Consider the following 20,920-nt stretch of genomic DNA (forward strand, 5'->3'; position numbering starts at 1 on the left):
TAAGAGAGACATTAGTAAAAATTTCAGACAGCTCGCTGAACAATACACATCTGACCACTCAATTCCTTGCGATGCTTGCACAGGTGAGGAGCATGCGTTCAGTCATTCCATAGGGCAGGGTTTTAAGGCTATTAAGATTTGGGGAACTATTCTTCCTAGCATCTTCTCGTTGTAGATTTCAGAGGTGTTCACACCCTCACCGAGCCGCACTGTTACACCCCAATCGAATAGAAAGGCTGGGAGTTCTCCAACTTCATAAAAAGAAACAGACAAAAAATAGAAAAGGGAACAAAGCGTTTCTAAGATAATAAGGGGTTGGATCTCTGCACCTCTTGGGCTTTGGATTCGCCCGGAGTAGGAACTGTAGCTGCAGTTTAGGAACCAGGTACTGGCATAGATTTCCTTTCTCTAAAGTGCAGGGCGTGACCTATGTCTCATTCTTCTGTCTCCCATCGGGTGATGGGACCATGAGTGAGAATGAGGAGGGGAAACCCCAGCAGGAAGATGCTGAGGAAGTAGAACCACCTGTGCTCTATTTTCACACTTTCTAATTTTTCAAAGAAGCAGGAGGCAGAGAGGTGATACAAATGCATTAGACTCAAGAGCAAAACTAACGACAGGTCTACACTAGGAGGGGGGCTCGATCTAAGATACACAAACTTCAGCTACGGGAATAGCAGAGCTGAAGTCGACGATGTAGGTCGACTTACCTCGGCATCTTCACAGCGCTGAGTCGACTGCCGCTGCCCCGCCGACTCGCTTGCGCCTCTCGCGGTGCTGGAGTACCAGAATCGACAGGAGAGCGCTCAGGGATTGATTTATCATGTCTAGACTAGATGCGATAAATCAACACCCCAATAGATCAATCGCTACCCGCTGATCCGGTGGGTAGCATAGACCTGCCCTAAGAGACCAAACCACAGACTCTGGACTCAGCATTCAAGTATCCTGCAGTCTGAACTTCACATCTGAAGTTGGCTACTTCCCTCATTGGCTACCATTGTTTGGCTAGCAAGGAAGTGCTCCTTGTCCAACAAGGCAGCCAGATTGGGACCCATAGGCATGGAATGGCTCTGAAGGAATCAGCTGTTTCTCTCTGTGCTTCATCTAACTTTGGAGCCAGATGGTAAAAGACAGTTGTGCCCAGTTTAATCATGGCGTCCTTTAGGAATGTGATCAATGCCACTTAACTAGGGAGCAGGATTCTAAAAACACCATAGCTTCCATATCTGGGGTGAAAATCAACCATCACTACCTGCAATTTCTACCTGAGCTCTTGTCAAATCTTTGACCTTACTTGGAGTAATTTTACACGTCTCTGGTGTAGAATTCTTCACCAACCACACAACAGATCAATAGCGACAGTGAAGTACAACTCCCCCTACTGTGCCCTTTTATTTCTTTAATCTGGTGGCACAGATTTAAATTAGGACTAAATTCAGGTGTGATTTAGAATCCCTGTAAGATGCCAAATGTCAGGTCTCTATTAAAAATAGGTATCTTTCTGCAGAAATATCACATTCAACATGGGTTTCAATTTCTACACATTTGCAGCATCTCCCAGGGATGAGCTGAACAGAAATGTCACCTCCATTTTTCCCCATCTCTACCTAGAAAGGGATTGCATTTCCCAAATAATAGGCAACATGCACCTGATTAGGAAGGAGATATCTTCAGGAGCGACAGGGCCTGGGCCACAATGGCTTTGGGAGCCCAATGCATGGGTATTTTGCTTAGTTCCAAGTCATTTACTAGGGTATCATCTTCCCAGCCCTTTAGAAAAAAGATTGACCTAACCAACTGCACAACAGGGGGATTGGGATGGTGATGGGGAAATCCCTCTGACTTACTCTATCTCCTTCTATTGTTACAGAGGGTGAAATGACATTTTCCCCTATCCCTGCCCTGTTCCTGCTTTTTGTTATAGTTCAATATATTTTAAGTGAGGAAAATGGCAGTAAAAATATCTGCTCTGCAGCACAACCTGAACCAACATCAGAGCAACGGGGAATGAAACAATTTGTTCCCAAAGGGGGAACTCGATGACTAACAATTGCTGTGAAAAGGGGGAACAGTATAACCGTGATGCTCAGGGTCTGTTTAGACTAGGGAAAGTGATGGAGTTTAGGTCAGGACAAGGGGAAAGCTAATGCCAACCACTGCACCTGGGCTGCATCTGCTCTACAACTATAATTGTCTTTTTACACCAAGATCACTAACTTGAGCAGCCAAAGCCATGTACAGCCCTAGTGGCTGTCAGGCACAGGTAGTTTTTGCCTCAGTGTAGCTTGTTGGGAATCAAACCTCTCTCCCCCCACCTGGAGCTGATGGAGCTCGGCTGTTCTCAGTGGTAGCAGATGACAGAACAAGGAGCAATGGTCTCAAGTTGCAGTGGGAGCCATCAAGGTTGGATATTAGGAAACTAATTTTGCTAAGGTGGTGGTGAAGCACTGGAATGGGTTACCTAGGGACATGGTGGAATCTCCATCCTGAGAGATTTTTAAGGCCTGGCTTGACAAAGCCTGGCTGGGTTGATTTAGTTGGGGTTGGACCTGCTTTAAGCAGGGGAATGGACTAGATACCTCCTGAGGTCCCTTCCAACCCTGATATTCTATGGGTCTATGACATACACTCCTACGACTCAACAGAAAAGATCATAGGACTGACCCCAAAGAAGGGTGAGCTGGAAAAGGCAGAAGCAGGCAACTCATCTGGGGGAGCTGATCTACTACGGTGAAGATGGTGCAAAGATCACTATGTGGGAATTAGCAAATGTGATTTAAAAAAAAAAATCTTTGCTCAGCCCTAGTCAAGGCATTTATTACAGTTCTCTCTTACGTGGATTTTCTGATGCCTGATAAGGTGTGAGCTCCAACTGAAGCTTCTCCCGCACTAAGAGCACGTGTAGGGTTTCTCTCCTGTGTGGATTCTCCAGTGTGTGATAAGGGTAGAGCTCTGACTGAAGCTTTTCCTGCTCTCGGAGCACATGTAGGGTCTCTCTCCTCTGTGCATTCTCTGATGAGTGAGAAGGTCTGAGCTCCCATTGAAGCTTTTCCCACACTCATGGCATGTGTAGCGTGTCTCTTCAAAGTTGATTCTCTCGTGTGGAATAAGGTCTGAGAGGCTATTTAAGTTTTCTTCTGACCTCTGCTGAGTCTCACAGGCTGTTTCTTTTTCTGGGAGTGCACAACTCCCGGAAACGTTCCCTTTGGGTCTTCCTGACAACGTTCCATGTGGTTCTACTTGCTCAGCATCTTCCTTATGGGGTTTCTGCTCCTCATTCTCACTCACCATCCCATCACCTGATGGGATACAGAGAAAATCCAGACACAGATCACTACCTGCACCGGAAAGAAAGAAAATCTCAGAGTTTTTTGTAGGGCATCCCAAATGTTTCCTGCATTCACTGACAGTTTTTGAGTTGGTTTAACCAATTCCCTACCTGTGAAGGCAGCTCTTGGAAGCACTTCTTTCTCAGAGCCCTGGAGGTCTGGGACCCACGGCTCTTCCCCTCGTTCCAGCTGCGAGATCACATCAGGTTTGGAATCTGGAAACCCTACTGCAGGCAAAGAAAACAAGGGAGGTCAGTGGAATTTGTGGGATACTTGTCACAAAGAATATTCCATGGTTTTACCCCCAGCTCATTTTTAAGCAGTAACATCCCAAGGCCAACTTCCTTGGCTCAAAGTGGCAGGAGAGTTGTTAATCATATGCATTACCTTAGTGCCTAAGAACGAACTAACAGTGGGTCCCCATTATGCTACACAAAGTACAACAGAGAATAGTAGCTGGGCCATGCCCTGAAGAATTTACAATCTAAATAGACAAGCCAGACACAGAACGGGGGAAGGGGTAGAACCCACTGTTAGAAGAGAGATATTCAGGCCTGCCTGTAAAGCCTATAGTTTAAGAACTTAGGGGTATTTTTATCACTTAGCTACTTACAGGGGTATAAAACAAAGAATCAAAATCACTGTCTGTATTTGTAAGGGCCTTCTTACTGTGACAGTCGGAGGCCTTGTTCTTAGGCTAAGGCCTTTGGCTAAGCAGCAGGGGCAGCCATACGCTGGGAAGCGAAGGGTCACATCCTCACATCCCAAACCAGTCACACTGAAATAAGGTGCTATTGGGCTGTTAGGAAGACAATCCTGTCCTGATAGTGCCCATCACCACCAGATAAAGAAACAGATCTTAAGATGGTTAAAGAAAACTTAGTTTGACAGCAGCTGGTCTGGCAAGAAATCACTTCTCAATGGTTGTGAAACTCTCATTTCTGTATTGCTTTATATTTATGTCTCACAATTTTCTATTGTTAATCTGTCTGGTTCTCTAATTGTTTCTCTCTGCTGTATAATGAGTTTTGCTAGGCGTAAGTTAATTAGGGTAGTGGGATATAATTGGTTATAGAATTATGTTACAATCTGTTCGAATTGGTTCATTAAATTTCAGTACAATGATTGGTTAACGTATAGCTGAGAATATTACTCTATAAACAGGAGGGGGAAGGGAAATTGGAATCATCTTTGTTAATGGGGGAAACGTGGAACAGGAACACAGGCAAGGCTCTGCGGCATCAGAGCTGGGAAGGAAACACTGGGGAACAGACTCTATGGGAGTATAGAGATAAGCCCGACTGGTGTGAAGGGCTTCGGAATAGGCTTGCTTAGAAACTAACCCCAATAAACATGGCATTGTCTGCGCTTCGACTTCTGGTCTTTTGCTGCTTGCTGTCTGCGTGACAAAACCAGGGAAGCGAGGCCTCTAACATAGCTGACATGACCTGATAACTAAGAGGTGAGCTTTAACGAAGATTTTAATACACATTGGAAATGATCAGGGATTCCCATGAGCACTGATGAGGGGACCATGCAAAATATGCATTTAGATCCTTGTCTTGTTTTATATCCTTTCCCCATTAGGCACACTGTCATGGATCCATGGGATCTGTGCAATGCCTGGGCTTTTAAACAGTGCTTGGGAAGCCTCCGGCTTCAACACTCCTACTTCAACCTGTGAGCTCTGCCAGCAGGTCCAGCTGAACGACACTCCTGTTCAGAGACTGTTCCTCAGTCAATGCACAGAGCAAGTTTTTGCTGTGACACTGGGCAGACTGTTAAAACACAGCAGGGTTCATTAGTGAACCGAAACACAGCACTGGAAATTCCTTAGATTAGCACAGGGAAGCAAAGAAGACAATATATTCCATATTGGCCAATGCCCTTGAGCCAGGCTGCTGTAGAAAATGCTTTGGTTTCCTTTAACTGCACCTGTCCATTTGTCTTTGCTCCAGTAGAGCTCCCTGCGTCTATGAGCCCAGTTCTTCCTGTTCCCAAAAATGCAACGAGTCCATGTATGCTTCACTCAGCCAAGTGGAGATCCTCCCATGGACAGGTGACAATCATTCCCTTGTCTCTGTTGGGTATTCCATTGATGTAGGTTGGTCCCAGCCTGTCCTTAATGACCCATTCATATCACTCCATGACAGATAACTGACAAAACACCCCATGTCTCCTGCTTTTTATAATCATAGCAATACCAACCACTGAGGGAAACTGAGGTGTGTATTGGCATCATACAAGTATCACCAAAAGTCCCACCTCTCTCACACCCACACTGCTCACAGCCCTGGAGATAAAGCACGCACAGAACTGGACATTAGTCCAGTGAACACAGTGGAGGACAATCTGCAATCCTCAAACCATTGTTAAAAAGCAGAGGCATGTGAGTCCCTATCAAAGCGCGTGCCCGGGATGGCAAGCCGCGGGGGCTGCCTTGGTGGTCCCTGTGAGGGCGGCAGTCAGGCAGCCTTCGGCGGCTTGCTCATGGAGGTGCGCCGGTCCCGTGGATTCGGCGGCACCGGCAATTGGTACATTATGTAGATTGATCCTTGTCTATGATTTCAGTTATAACTGTCTCCATTCAATCAAGTTTCTGTGTGTTTCACCAAATTTCATCTTCTCCATTAACTGTGAGTAGCCATGTACAAGGGCGAGCTGTGCCCCAATACGTAATCTTATAGGTGTAAAAACTGTCCAGGCTACACCACCAGCCTGTGACATCATCAATGAAGTGCCCATTTGTGCCTGGGTAGGGGCCCTGCTCTGGGAGGGAGGATGCAGCAAGGCTCAGGGTCGGTGGCCGGGGTCTCTGTGCACAGAGATGGGGAGGTTATGTGAGGAGGGGGGTAACGAGTGGGAGAGGGAGGCCAAGAGTTAAAATAATAATATTTGGGGGAAAACATGTATATAAGTGAAACAGAACAGAAAGAACCGGAGTGAAGGCTCTAAAACGGGTCGGCAGCCTATGGCACGTGTGGCAAACATGGCACGCGAGCCGATTTTGAGTGGCACGCAGCTGCCTGCCGCGGTCCCGGCCCCCAGCCCCACTCAGCCCCCCACCCCCCGCTCTCCCCTGCGGGGGCAGGAGGCAGAAGCTTGGTCCTGCGGCAGCCAAGCTTCCTCCCCGCTTCTTCCCCAGCAGGATGCTTTCCTGCCCCGCCCCTTCTCCGCCCCTGAGCCAATCAGCTGACGGCCTTTGCGAGGGGAAGAGCGGCAGCGCCCACACAGCCCGTGCAGGACGCCGAGAGGTGGGGACGGAGCCTGGGGAAGGGGGTGGAACAGGGCACCTCCTTCCAGCCCTGCCGTGAGCCACTCAGTCTGGGAACACCCCATGAGCCGAGAACCCCAGCCTCTGCCCTGACCCCACACTCAGCATTCTGCCCTGCACCCCATACCCCAGCCCTCTGCCCTGACCCCCACTCAGCATTCTGCCCTGCACCCCCACACCCCCAGCCTCTGCCCTGACCCCACACTCAGCATTCTGCCCTTCACCTCCCATACCCCAGCCCTCTGCCCTGACCCCACGCCCTCCATACCTCTGCCCTGACCCCCACACTCAGCATTCTGCCCTTCACCTCCTATACCCCCAGCCTCTGCCCTGACCCCACACTCAGCATTCTGCCCTGCACCCCCCATACCCCCCAGCCCTCTGCCCTGACCCCCCCACACTCAGCATTCTGCCCTGCACCCCCCATATCCCCAGCCCTCTGCCCTGACCCTCCTCCCACTCAGCATTCTGCCCTGCACCCCCCATACCCCCAGCCCTCTGCCCTGACCCCACACTCAGCATTCTGCCCTTCACCTCCCATACCCCCAGCCCTCTGCCCTGACCCCACGCCCTCCATACCTCTGCCCTGACCCCACACTCAGCATTCTGCCCTTCACCTCCTATACCCCAGCCCTCTGCCCTGACCCCACACTCAGCATTCTGCCCTGCACCCCATACCCCAGCCTCTGCCCTGACCCTCCTCCCACTCAGCATTCTGCCCTGCACCCCATACCCCAGCCCTCTGCCCTGACCCTCCTCCCACTCAGCATTCTGCCCTGCACCCCATACCCCAGCCCTCTGCCCTGATCCCCACACTCAGCATTCTGCCCTGCACCCCATACCCCCAGCCTCTGCCCTGATCCCCACACTCAGCATTCTGCCCTGCACCCCCATACTCCCAGCCCTCTGCCCTGACCCCACACTCAGCATTCTGCCCTGCACCCCATACCCCCAGCCCTCTGCCCTGACCCCACTCAGCATTCTGCCCTGCACCCCCATACCCCAGCCCTCTGCCCTGACCCCACACTCAGCATTCTGCTCTGCACCCCCACACCCCAGCCCTCTGCCCTGATCCCCACACTCAGCATTCTGCCCTGCACCCCCATACCACCAGCCCTCTGCCCTGATCCCCACACTCAGCATTCTGCCCTGCACCCCCATATCCCCAGCCCTCTGCCCTGACCCCACACTCAGCATTCTGCCCTGCACCCCATACCCCAGCCCTCTGCCCTGATCCCCACACTCAGCATTCTGCCCTGCACCCCATACCACCAGCCCTCACCCTGATCCCCACACTCAGCATTCTGCCCTGCACCCCCACACCCCCAGCCCTCTGCCCTGACCCCACTCAGCATTCTGCTCTGCACCCTCATACCCCCAGCCCTCTGCCCTGACCCCACAGCATTGTGCCCTGCACCCCCACGCCCCAGCCCTCTGCCCTGACCCCACTCAGCATTGTGCCTTTCACCTCCTATACCCCCAGCCCTCTGCCCTGACCCTTGAATCCCCACATCCAGCCTTCTGCCCTGAACCCCCACACCCCAACACATACCCAGCCCTCTGCCCTGAACCCCCCAACACCCCCCAGCCCTCTGCCCTGACCCTTGAACCGCCCCCACCCCAGCCTTCAACCCTGAACCCCTTCCCCAGCTCCTCTGCCCTGACCCCTGAACCTTCCCAGGTCTGGGGTGCTGGGTCCCAGCCGCAGGCTCTGCTCAACCCACAGCCGGCCTAGGTGAACAGAACCCCGGCTGGCAGCGAGCTGAGCAGGCTGGCGCGTAAGAGCAGCATTTTAATTTTATTTTAAAAGACGCCTTAAACATTTTGAAAGCCTTGTTTACTTTACATACAATAGTTTAGTTATATAATATAGACTTATAGAAAGAGACCTTCTAAAATGTTTAAATGTGTGACCGCACACAAAACCTTCAATTAGAGTGAATAAATGAAGACTCGCAGCACTTCTGAAAGGTTGCCAACCCTGCTCCAAAACAACAAGGCTTGGGTAGGGATTCGGGGTTAAAGGTCTGGGATCCCCACAGCTCTGGATCCCCAACCCTCTCCTCTCTCCCACTGACCCACCCAGCCCACTTCCTGGGTGCCCTTCCCCACACCCTCCGCTTCTTCCCATTACTCTCAGCCAGCACCACCTCCTGGCACCTTGGAAGCTTCTTGTGTTCCTCCTCGTCTCTCACAACCTCCTCCTCCCTGCTGCTTCTTAGCTCTAACCCTGCACACACCCACCCCATGTCCAGGCACCCCAGAATTATCTACTCCCCTCCTTCTGCTCCTCTCACATGGCTCTGTTCTCCTTTCACCTTTGGGCTCCTGAAAGACAACATTATACTCACTTCTATCAAAAGATGAGCTCATCTGACTGTCACAAGCCCTGCATCGGTCACACACCTATTTACTCAATTTAGAATTCTACAGGAGGTATATTTTCCTCTTAAAATGAGGAAAAGGCATGAAAGCGACAGTTATTAATGTAGCCAATAAGGACACATTCAATACAATTTCAAAATGACTGATGACAAATGTCTAAAAATGATTCTAGTGGGTGGGAGATAAGGCAAAAAAAGGGGGGCAAAGAAACTTGTCAAAACTTGTATAGGGAATAAAGGTATAAAGTTATTACTGCTCAGGTTCTTTAGAGACCCCACAGCTTGTACTGACCAAGGTAACAGGACTCCTTACCCAGCGAGGTCACCGTCTCATAGTTCTCCTACATGACATCACTGTAGAGGGCTCTCTGAGTGGGGTCCAGCGGGGTCCAGCAGAGCCCCCTCTCCCCTGGTGAAATGCACAGCCACCTCCTCGAAGGTCACCGGCCCCTGAAAGAGCAAGAGTCCAACACTCGGTACCTGCTGCCCCACTCACAACCCCACACTCGTGGGGAGAGGAGCCAATCAAATGGAAGCTCTGGGTGGCTCACAGGCAGAGTCCCATCCCACCCCGCTCAGAGCAGCCAGGAAATGCCAGGGGGAGGGGACGAAGCGAGAGCCCCTTGTCTCTCCCAGCAGATCCACCCCCCCCCACTAGCCACAGACGGACACAGGAGATGGAGGCCCTGGCAGGTGCAGGGAGAGCTCACTGGCAGGGAGCCCAGCGCTGTTCTCATTGTGAAGAGCTGGAAGTGGCCAGACTCAGTGGGGGGCAGATGACATGACGGTCCGGGGGGCCTTGCTGAGGGGGTTCCTCCATCAGGGGTGTCCTGTCTGTCCTCCCCCCACTTCTCTTCAGCTGTCTGCCCCTGCAACTGTTCCTGCAGCCCTGCCCCCCACCCCACTTGAGCTGCCCCGGCCAAGCTGCTCCCAGGAGCCTCCTGTGCTGTGTGGGGCGGGGGTTTGTTGATGTCAGAGTGGCCCCACCCTCCTGCTCTCTGTGCCCAGTCTCTGCTGAGCTGAGCTGGGGAACAAGATTCTGTGCTGCTGCCTCTGGGTCAGGAGTGGGAGCTGCTGGCCCTGCTGCCGTGTGAACGAGCCTTCGGACTAGTGAGTGCCGCTGGGCTGGAAGTGACAGCGGGTGTGTCTCATACTCCCCACACACAAACCCCACAACATACACTACAGTTACTGTTATTACTTCCTTTTACTTCCTGTCAAAATGCACAAAGTACATGTAGTCTCTGTAATTTTATTCTCTCACATTCGGTCAGGATGACAATGGTGGTAGTTTAGCTTTAACTGGTCTGTGCATTTTATTTCTGTCTCATGCTTAAATTCAATTCTTTGAGTAACGAGTTCTAAAATGCCTCACCTGGCCAGGCTGGAGTAATTATCATTATTACTGTTATTGCCGTATTGTGCTTTGTCATTTGTTATTTAAATGGTACTAGCAAATAACAGACTGTACATTTTGCTTGTACTTACCTTAGCAGGGCTCGGTAGAAAAAAAATAGCTAAACTCAAACTTTAGACACTGTGCAGATGAAGATCATTTATCTTCAAACTGTATTTTTAAATCTGTCTGTAAAGTAACTCAAAATTTCTATGAAAATAAACGCAGCTCCAAGTATGATACTAATAGCAGTAATGGAGTCAAATCTTACTGAGTCACATACATGATAGTGATATGCAGAGAACCAGGCACATGCAGGGCAGTGGAGTTTTTATAGCACGTTGGGGGCCTTAGAAAGAAAAAGGTTAAGAACCCCTCCTAAGCCTCCCTGGTGGGTGCCTCTCACAGCAGCCGCTGGTTAATCAGGTCGGGCTCCAGTCCTGGGAGTCTGGTCCGTTTTCCTAGCCCCACCGAGGGGGGTTGTTTCCTGTCCCACAAATTAGAGCATTTCCACCCTCTAACCCTGTGGGTCTGTTCCTAGAATGGAAGCCACATTTTGAACAAGTCCCAACAGGTTTGCTACACCCTGGCCTCCTCCCATTCTCCACCCTGGGAAGTTTTCGGCTTATTCCAACCTCCAAACCAGACTGCCCAAGCCTCCCTCCTCCGGTGCATTTGCTGTCCCTTCCCTCCAGCAGGAACCCACCAACAACCCCCCCATAACCCCTACCTGAGCTGGCTCCTCTGCAGCCATTTCCCTTCCCTGTCCCATGGGAGGATGGGATAAGCTGGAGCGAAACATGGACGACATCCTGCAGCCTGGCAGGGCGAGAAGGGCAGTTATGAGGTTTCAGAACAGGCTTTAGTTCATGTCACATCACGATTCCCAGGATCTTTCCCTGCAGAGACACAGCCTAGGCTCTGCCATGCTGGGAACATGCTCCAGCTCTTTATTGCAGGAGAGACCTGGCCCCTCCTGCCAGGCTAAGCCCACAGGGAGATTTTTCAGCCTCCCCAGTAATAAAGTCTCTGAACAAAATGCTGGAAAGGAGCAGAACCAAAGGGGCTGGGCAGGCTCCATAGGGACACTAGCTCCTCCCTTCCCCTCCTGTGCGACCATGTCCTGTCGCTGGCAGAGATCGGCCCCCCCATCTCCTCCCCAGAGGCAGCCACGTCTGCGGGCTCCCCCAGCCAGCACCTACTAACCCCCACCCACACTGGGGGAGTGACACAGGACAGCAAATTCCACCTACCCAAGGACAAACTGCTGCAGATAAACGGGCTGGGTTCACATCCCAAAGCTGAGGAGAATTTAAGAATTATGGAGAAAACAGGGCAAAATAAGAGACTAGAGAGTCAATAATTTTAAAGAAAACGAGGGAATTTCCTTGGATTTTCTAGCCACATGTGGGGAGGGGAGAGAGAAGGAGAAGAACTAGAGAGAATTGTTCTCAGGTTTTGAGAGGGAAAGAAATGGCACAAACAGGAAAAGGATGCGAGTGGCTCATCCCCGTGACCATAGGCATGTGCAGCACATTTCATTAGGGTGTGCACCCAGGGAGCCCCCACCCTAGCCCCACCCTATCCACTGCCTCCCACTTCCTGCCCCCTGGCTGCCCCCCTCAGAACCCCCAACCCCCCCTGCTCCTTGTCCCCTGACTGCCCCCTCCTGAGACCCCCCCCACTGTAACTGCCTCCCTAGGACCCTACCCATCCCCCTGACCCTTATCCACACCCCCACCCCCAGACAGACCCCGGGGACTCCCACGCCCCATCTAACCGCTCCCACCCCTGACAGGACCCCAGATCTCCTGACCCATCCAACTCCCTCTGCTCCCTGCCTGCCCCGACCCCGTTCCACCCCCCGAACCCTCAACCCATCCAACCTCCCTGCTCCTTGTCCCCTGACCGCCCCCTCCAGAGACCCCCACCCACCCACTAATCACCCCCCCAACTATCCAACCCCCCCTCCTGGCAGCTCTGTCTAGTGGCTGCTCCCACCCACACACTCAAAGTGGCAGAGGAGGTTCCCTCTCCTTCGGGGGGAAGGTTGCCTAGTGGTTAAGGCACAGGACTCGGGCTCAGGTGTTCTGGGTTTGAGTCTCTGCTCTGCCACAGACTCCCTGCTTAGCCTTGGGAAAGTCACTTCACCTCATTGTGCCCTAGATCCCACCTGCCCAATGGGGCCAACACTGACCCTGCCTCCTGGGCTAAATCCATCCATGGCTGGGTGATGGGGTGGGGAGGAAATGGAGATACCAACATGGGGAGATTTGCACTGAATTTCTGCGCAAACAGAGAGTGGGAGCCAGCTCCACAGGGGGGATGGGGCGAGAGGGGCTCAGGCCAGCTCCACACAGAGGGGGGGTCAGGGCTTCAGCCTTGTAACTTCTGCCACTAAGGTGGCTGGGGCTCCCGAGCCGGGGACTTCAGCCCCACATCTTCTGCCAGGGTCCAGGGCTTCTCCTCCCTGCCCCAGGGTGGCTCCTCTCCCCCTCCATCCCCCCCCCCCCCCGCCTTCTGCCGGTATCTGGAACTTCTCCCCCAACCTCCCCCGGCCCCTGCCCCAGCCCAGCTGGGCTCCCGGGGCACCTGCCGCTGCTGTGGCCGGAGCCGAGCCTGGCGGGCAGGGAGCAGCGATTCACGCGGGGGCCCTGGCAGAGCCCCCAGCCCGAGCGGGGCGGGGCAGCCCCAGGGTAGCGGGGGGGCTCTGCTGCTGCTGGCCCCGCCCCCACCGACCCCTGGGGCTGTTTGGGGGCTCACCAGCCCCAGGAGCGGGGGAGGAAGCAGCGGAGCGGAGCCTGCCCAGCAAACAGCTGATCGCAGCTGCGCCCAGGCCGCCCCGGGGAAAAGCTCCGCGGAGGAGGCGCCACAAGCTGCCGGCAGCGAGTCAGTCCGGGGGCTGAGCACCCGCCTGCAGCCGCCGCAGCCTCCTCCCCGGAACCCCACGGGAGGGGGAGCAGCCTCCCAGCCGGGGCTCAGGCATTGGGGTGCCGGGGCTCCCCTGCGCACGCCTGGGCCCGGGACACTCACACACACACTCTGCCCTGGGGCTCCTGGGGCCCAGAGACCGATCAACCCCGCCTGCCCCCGCCCTTCCCCGCCTGCAGCTCCAGCCTCTCCTGTCCCGCCCCGCCAGCCGCACCCAGGGGAGTCCTGGGCCCCAGGCTCTGTCCCCACCTGAGCCCAGCGGGGCCGGGGCAGCTCCTGCTGCAGCTGAGAACAGCGGCTCCGCTCCGGCCCGGGCGGCTCCAGCGCTGCTGGCAGCACGTGGCCACCAGGAGCAGCTGCTGAGCCCGGGCCCTGCGTCACAATGTGCCAGAGCCCCGCCCCAGGAGCTGCCCTGCCCCTGGCCTGTGCCAGAGCCCCGCCCTCAGGAGCTGCCCTGCCCCGGGCTGTGCCAGAGCCCTGCCCCAGGAGCTGCCCTGCCCCGGGCTGTGCCAGAGCCCCGCCCCAGGAGCTGCCCTGCCCCTGGCTGTGCCAGAGCCCTGCCCCAGGAGCTGCCCCACCCCGGGCAGTGTCAGAGCCCTGCCCCAGGAGCTGCCCGGTGTTGGGTCTCTGGGATTTGTTCTCCTGCCTCGTTCGTCCCAGCACCCACCGCCCCAGCTGGTCCTTCCTGTGTCTGCAAACACCCGGGCAGGCTGCAGCGCTCGCTGGGGCTGGCTCCAGTGGCTGAAGTTGCCGCCATCTCTGCTCACCTGGGGGGGAGGGGAGGGATGAAGAGAGGAGATGGGCCCAGGGTGTGAAAGCAGAATCAGGGGGCAGGGAAAGAAGGACTGTTTGGAAAGGTGGGTTTTTTGCGGGGGGGGGGAGGGGTGATCCAGATGGAGTCAGAAGCAGTTGGGCAGCAGAGGCTCAGGGAAATTGAGGGGAACCCCCTGGGTGTCCCAGTGTTGGCCAGGGATTGTACAGCAGCTAGCGCAATATGGGGTCCCAGAGCCATAACTAGCTATTTTTACACCCAAGGCAAGAATATAAAATTGTGCCCCCTGCTGTGCTGAAACACCCCAGCGCCACCCATCCCTGTGGAAACAACCCCAGCAGCGCCGCCCACCCTGCAGAAATAAACCGCTCTCAGCACCGCGCCACCAAAACAGCTGTGGGCCGAAAAGGAAGGTTTGGGGAGGGAGAAGAAACGGCCCCATAGGGGTGACCAGATCTCACCGTCACACCCCTTCACCCCTAGCCCCCACTGGCCTGCTGCATCTCCTGCTAGTCAGTCCCCACCCACCACGCGCCTCCTTCCAGCTCCTCCCTCCCCTGCCAGAAACCCCATGCCCGCCCCTAGAGCCCCTGCTGGCTCACTGCTCACCTCTGTGCCCACCTGCCACTTGCCCACCTGCCGCCCACCTGCTCCCCACTTGCCCCCTCACCCCCCCCCAGTATAAAGCCTCATTCAGAGACCCAGGGGTCACTATATCACTGCACACAGCAGTCACTCACTGCGGTTGTAGATAAATCTCTGCATTATGCATTTTTGTATAACTTGTCTATGACTTTGTATTGAACCTTGGTAATATGTTATGGGGGCCCCTAAGGTGGTGTAATTAAGGTAACAGAAAATGTCTTTTGCTAGAAGTAGAATAAGATCTTCCTCCCACTTGGTAATCCATCGCCTGTTGAGTGAATCATAGAATCATAGAATCTCAGGGTTGGAAGGGACCTCAGGAGGTATCTAGTCCAACCCCCTGAATGAGGTGGGACTGAGGAAGGTGTGGAAGGCAGCACCTCCAGACAGCTGCAACCCTTGGAGAGGGGCTGGGAGCCAGACCAGGGACAATCAGACTTGGCAAGTGGGCTGGCTAGAGAAGAGCCGACACACTGACGGCCTCGGGGATTAGGAGCAAGCACCTTCCTGTGGGAACCCCCTCTGTGCAGCACTGGGACAACCCCCAGCCCAGAGAAAAGCAGCAAAAAGGACCAACAGCCACTGTCCCAGATTTTGAATCTGGGAGATTTGCCCCTCTCCATCCACCGACTCGCCACTTACCTCCTCACTCCCTCCTCCCCCGGTATAAAGCCTCATTCAAAGACCCAGGGGTCACTATATTAATGCACACAGCAGTCAATCACTGCAGTACCAAAAATTAAAATACTGAAAATGGATGCTCCCCTCCATCCGACTCGCCATTCGCCTCCTCACCCCTCCTCCAAGTATCTGGGTCAGCAGGTTTGTAGAAATTTTGGTGGTGCCCAGAACACTCAGAGCCTGCCCCCCCGCGAACTCTGCCCCCCACCTGCCTAAGGCTCTGCAAGGGAGTTTGGGTGGGGGGAGGACGTCTGGGGTGCAGGCCCTGGTTGGGGCAGTGGTTTGAAGTATAAGATGGTTGAGAGATCGGGGTCTGGGATGGAGTTGGGTACAGGCTCTGGAATGCAGCTTGGGTGCTGGGTGCAGGCTCCGGGCTGGGGCACAGGGTGGGGGTGCAGGATGGGTGGATGCAAGGGCAGCTATAGGCACCAGCAAAGCAAGCAGGTGCTTGGAGCAGCCCATTTACAGGGGCAGCAGCTGGCAGGGATCCAGCCTGGGAGCTGATAACCAACAGGAGCCCTGGGAGCTGTAGTTCCTGGTTAGCTCCTGCCTATAGAGCCAGCCCTGGAGCAGGGAAAGAACTACATTTCCCAGCATTCCCTTGGCTGCTATCAACAGGAAAGGGAGGGGGAGGGAGTATGGTAGCTGAAACCTCATGCTGCACCTTGCTGTAAATGGAGAGGGGGGTGGCGCTGTGAATGGGGAACAAGTGTGCCCAAGGAATAGAAAGCTTTGGCCCAGAAGCAGCAAAATTCATCAAACATAGAACTGGTTCTGACTTATTTACTTGGTCTTAAAAGAGAACAAGGACCTGAGTCTCCTCCTTATCAATAACCCCCTGCTCAGCCAATCAGGGTAGAGACTGAGGACGGGAGGCTGAGGGTTCTCACCAGAGAGCCCAAAGGATGGCCCAGGTCACTGATGGGATCACTGCCCGAGCACTATTTCAGCCCCATATTTTTGGGTGGAGCTCCCACAGTGGGAGCTGCAGAGCCCTCCCCCACAACACACACCCCCACTCTCTCTCCCAGTATTGGAAGAACAGGAGAAAGGACAAAAGAAGCAAGACACGAAGAGAAAGGAGGGAGGGAGGGAAGGAGGAAAAGGTGAAACAAAAAGGACAAACCCTAATGTCCCCAGTGATTCTAAGGGACAAAATCCCAGGTGCGCAATAAAATTCTGCCTCCTTAAGCTCGTGTTTTCCATGCCTAGAATTCAACTCTCAGCAGCTGGATCAGACTGAACAGGTTTCAAACCTCCAGGAGGCTCTTACCTTCTAAACAGGGATGGCTGTTTTCCAGTAAAATCACTAAAAGGGAAGGAGAAAAATCGAAAGAGGTTCCTCCTGGCGCTCACGTCCGTGAACCCGAATACTCTCTCAGTCCTCAGAGAGAGACCTGGAGAAGGCGACTTGCTGGAGCAAAGCCACAGGGGTCTCTGAGGTTCCCCTGGCCCTCGCCCTGTCCTGCCTGGCTGATGTCAGCATCTCTCTGTGAGGTCACCACCTCCCACCACCTTGGACCAATAGGCTGAGGTCCTGCCAAAGGCCTTGTGATGTCACTGCCACACCCTCCTTGCTGGGCTAATGTCCTGCCCCTGGCCAGGCCCTTTGGAGGTTTGAGCTACTCCCTGTGGATCACCCCACTCCAGGAGCGTTCGTTCTAGGCAGCAAGCCGGCTAGACAGGGAAACATCAGACGCTGCTCCCAATGCTACACTCAGTTTATGGCCAGTTTATGGCCAGATGAGACCATTAGAGAATCTAATCTGACCCCCTGCATATCACAGGCCTCCTGTAAACACAAGAGCTACTTTGGGGGCAAACACATTCCAGAAAGGCATCTAGTCTTCATGAAATGACATCAGGAGATGGAGAATCAGCCACTTTCCTTGGTAGCTTGTTCCTGTGGTGAATCATCCTCGCTGTTGAATATTTGTGCCTTAGTTGTAATATGAATTTGTCTCTTTTCACCTTCCAGCCGTTGGGTCTTGTTATTCCTTTCTCTGCTATTTTAAAGAGTCCTTTAATATCCAATCTTTTCTCTCCATTAAGGCACTTCAACACTTCAATGAAGTCACCTTTCAAGCTTCTTTTGATAAGCTAAACAGGTTGAGCTCTTTCAATAGCTCACTAGAAGGCATTTTTCTCCAGCCCTCAGAACATTTGGTGGCTCTTTGCTGCCCCAAACTCTAATTTCACAACATCTTTTTCAAATGAGGACACCAAAACTGGAGGCAGTATTCCAGTATCAGTCTCACTGATGCCGTGTCACCTCCTGTGACGCTATTGACATAATCTGTAACTTTATAGATCACCGTTGCGACCACTGTTCTATATTTACAGCCAATATTGTAGAAAGGTTATTGTGTAAGGGGGTCTATGGAGAGGTTCTGATTGGCTGATTATAATGATGCTATCTCTAGATGTGTATCATTTTGTAGTTGACATTATGAATATTGGTTCTATGCTGCCCGTATTTCAAACTTGTGCTCTGCTTCTGGGGAACATCCCAGACAAGTTGGTGTCAGTTCTGCCTAGCCGGCTTAATGCAGGTTAGGCAAATGTGAGAACCACTACACTACAGAAACTCCATTACAGTGCACTGCCCTGCCCCGCCCTCAAATTCCCTGCACTTTGGTGGTGCTCACCCTGGCACACACTGGTGGGCGAACCTGGAGAAACTGGCAGCAGCTCTCTGATGGGTCAGCTGGAAGAACAGAGGACTGGAGCCAGGGATCAGGAAGTCGTCCTTACATCACCTTTGTGACTCTAGCTTGAAGGGAGCTTTTTCTTCCCTTGCTGAGAAGCAGCAAGAGAAGAAAGAAAGGTCCGTGAGCCAACTGGGTGCAGAAGCCAATGCTGTCTTTTCCTGCAGTGAAGCCCAAAATGAGGGCCTTGCATTGAGTAAAGGCAGTGCTGTGCTTCCAGGAAAGAGCCCACTGCTGCATGAAGAGGGATGAAACAGTCTGCTGAAGCCTGGGATTGAACCAGGGACCTTTAGATCTTCAGTTTAATGCTCTCCCAACTGAGCTACTTCAGCACTTGCAGGGGCCCTTTGGGCTGCTGCTTCACCTTGAAGTTTATTCTCCATAAACCATCTCTCCAGTCAACAATGGCCAATGCAAGATGGACATCACTTGCTATTTTAGCCCTTGGAAACGTCATTAACTAGTCTCTGGATCTCTCAAATGCTGCGCTTCAGTTCATGGGGGAAAGGCGAGAGAAGTGACCTTTGAACAACGGGCCTGGGGTTAACATCCTAATGCTGTCTGTCTCCAACTGTACCACTATTTAATACCGGCCCACCCTGTGCTGGTGAGGGCTCCATTTCTAGATGTTAGTACATTTCAGTTACTGTCAAAATTAAAAGTTTCTATATGCTTAGAAGAAATGATTTTTTTCATTTGCTTATATATGGCATGAATAAATACAGATTTACACATCCTAGCATGAACATTTATTGTCTAATATGATAGAGAAAATCATGCATCCAGATTGTGCATCAAAATAATGAAATGAGCTACAAATGCAATAAAAATAAGGTATTCAATGGTTTAACATATGGAGCGGGGCTGGGGGGTTCCGAACAGGGGCAGCTCTATAAATTACGGTGCCCCAAGCAGGGCGGCGCGCGCCGCCCTTCCCGGTCCCGCAGCCGGGCAGAAGTGTCTGCGGCGGGTGCGCTGGTTCGCGGCCGTAGAGCATCCGTCCGAGCCACGGGACCAGCGCGCCCACCGCAGTCATGCCTGCGGGAGCTCAAGCGGAGCCGCGGGAAGAGGGGACCCTCCGCAGTGATGCGTGTGGCAGGTCCGCTCCTCCTCCCGGGCTCCGGTAGACCTCCCGCCGGCATGACTGCGGAAGGTCCGCCGGAGCCAAATGCCGCCCTGCCCCAACAATGCCGCCCCACGCGCCTGCTTGGCCCGCTGGGGTCTGGAGCCGGCCCTGGTTCCGAAGACACGTCTTGCCTGGGACGCTACTTGGTCTAGGGGAGGCCCTGTCAGGGAAAGCAGGAGTTAGTCTCACACGCCTATTTCCAGGCTGTAATCTGTGGGCGCCCTGCTCTGGGGGAGGGATCGCGGCAGCCCAGACTCAGGGCTGGAACAGGCCCCGGATTGAGGGGGTGGCTGCAGGGTTTGCAGCGCTCTGATGTCTCAGACAATGTGTCTCTCCCAAAGCCTCAGATCTGCGTCCCCAGAAGGCTCCTGCGCTGCCTCCGCTCCTTTCACAGTCTATAGCAAGGAGCAGCAGCAAGGGTCAAGGATGAGCCATGGGCACAAAGTGGGGGGCAGAGGCTTCAGGAGGAAACCCAGCCCCCAGAACAGAGGGGGATAGGAGGCTTTTTCTCTCTCCTTAGCCACGGGCTATAGCTCCGAGAGCTCTGTGAAATGCCTCCCCGCCCACAGCCTGGGGAAGGGGAAGGAGTCCCAGGTTCTAGCTCGATTTGGAGGAGGATCACTGGACCCTAGAACCACTCGCTGCCCTTTTCCAGAGAAACCTGTGATGCCCAGAACGGGGCTGAGATAAATGCTGACAGGAGCCAGGAATTGCTCCCCTGGAATAGCAGCAGGACTGGGCAGCTGGAAATCTCCCCAAAGGAGCTGAAGCCTTGGTGGGTCAGACATAGATGCCCCAGGTACTGCATGGAGGGGTTAGGTTTGTTTCTGGACAAGAGCAGTGAGAGTTTTATTGCCTCAACATTTCAGTAGAAAAATTCAGACCCAAAGTGTGTGTGGTGGGGAGGTCGATAGCGGTTTCTTTGGGTTTGATTTAGTTTGTTTTCTCATTCTCGTTGTAAAAGCCCTGGGTCATTTTGATGGGAACAATGTTTGTGGAAGGCCAAGGACAAGTAAGAAAAGTTAAAAATCTGCATTGGAGTGAGGGGGTCTCTGTGTGCCAGGGCAGGGGTGGAGATTTTAATGGGGAGGGGGTTAGGGGATAAACGAGAGGCTTTTGCGGGAACACAGGGGGATGTTTTGCAGTTTAACCTCCCCACTTTCCTGTGCTGCTGCCCAGCTCTGACCCCACTGACACCCCTTTGACGAAGTGGGAATTTTCTGGATGTTTTGTTTGCATCTTGTGTGTACCTCAGTTTCCCCTATTTGTTGCACGATTATCTAGGTTAAAGGTCCAAAATGTGGGGTGCACCCTGCCAGGGGGAATGGAGTAACATTCAGGGGGATGCAGCTGGGCCTGGGCCAGCCCCCATGGGGCGGGGAGGGGGAGCCACCCAGCTCCACTCTTGGCTCCAGCCCCAGCTCTGGCCCCTGCCTCAGCCCCCTTACCCCTGTCTGTGTCCCTTCCCCCTTAGCTGCGGCCCCACTCCCAGCCAGACTCGGGGGAAGCATGGACGGGGTGGGGGGCATGACCCTGAAGTGTTTTGGGACCACGGCTGTCGGTGGTGGGACAAGGGGGTTAAACCTTGGCAGAGACCCGCAAAGGGCAGGTGTGGCTGCTGTCTGGCTGCCTGGGCCCAGACAATGGCCACAAATTCTGTCTCCTAGCAAC

The 20,920-nt window shown here is 53.7% G+C and overlaps 1 non-coding gene across 1 annotated transcript; it reads right to left on the reverse strand.

The window, feature by feature from the left end:
• Nucleotides 1-18,382: 18,382 nt before the first annotated feature.
• TRNAF-GAA lies at nt 18,383-18,455 on the reverse strand. Its single transcript has one exon. It is a non-coding gene; the product is annotated as a tRNA-Phe (tRNA).
• Nucleotides 18,456-20,920: the final 2,465 nt, after the last annotated feature.

This window comes from Mauremys reevesii, linkage group 14, assembly GCF_016161935.1.
Source record: "Mauremys reevesii isolate NIE-2019 linkage group 14, ASM1616193v1, whole genome shotgun sequence".
In the NCBI taxonomy this organism is placed as follows: Eukaryota; Metazoa; Chordata; order Testudines; family Geoemydidae; genus Mauremys; species Mauremys reevesii.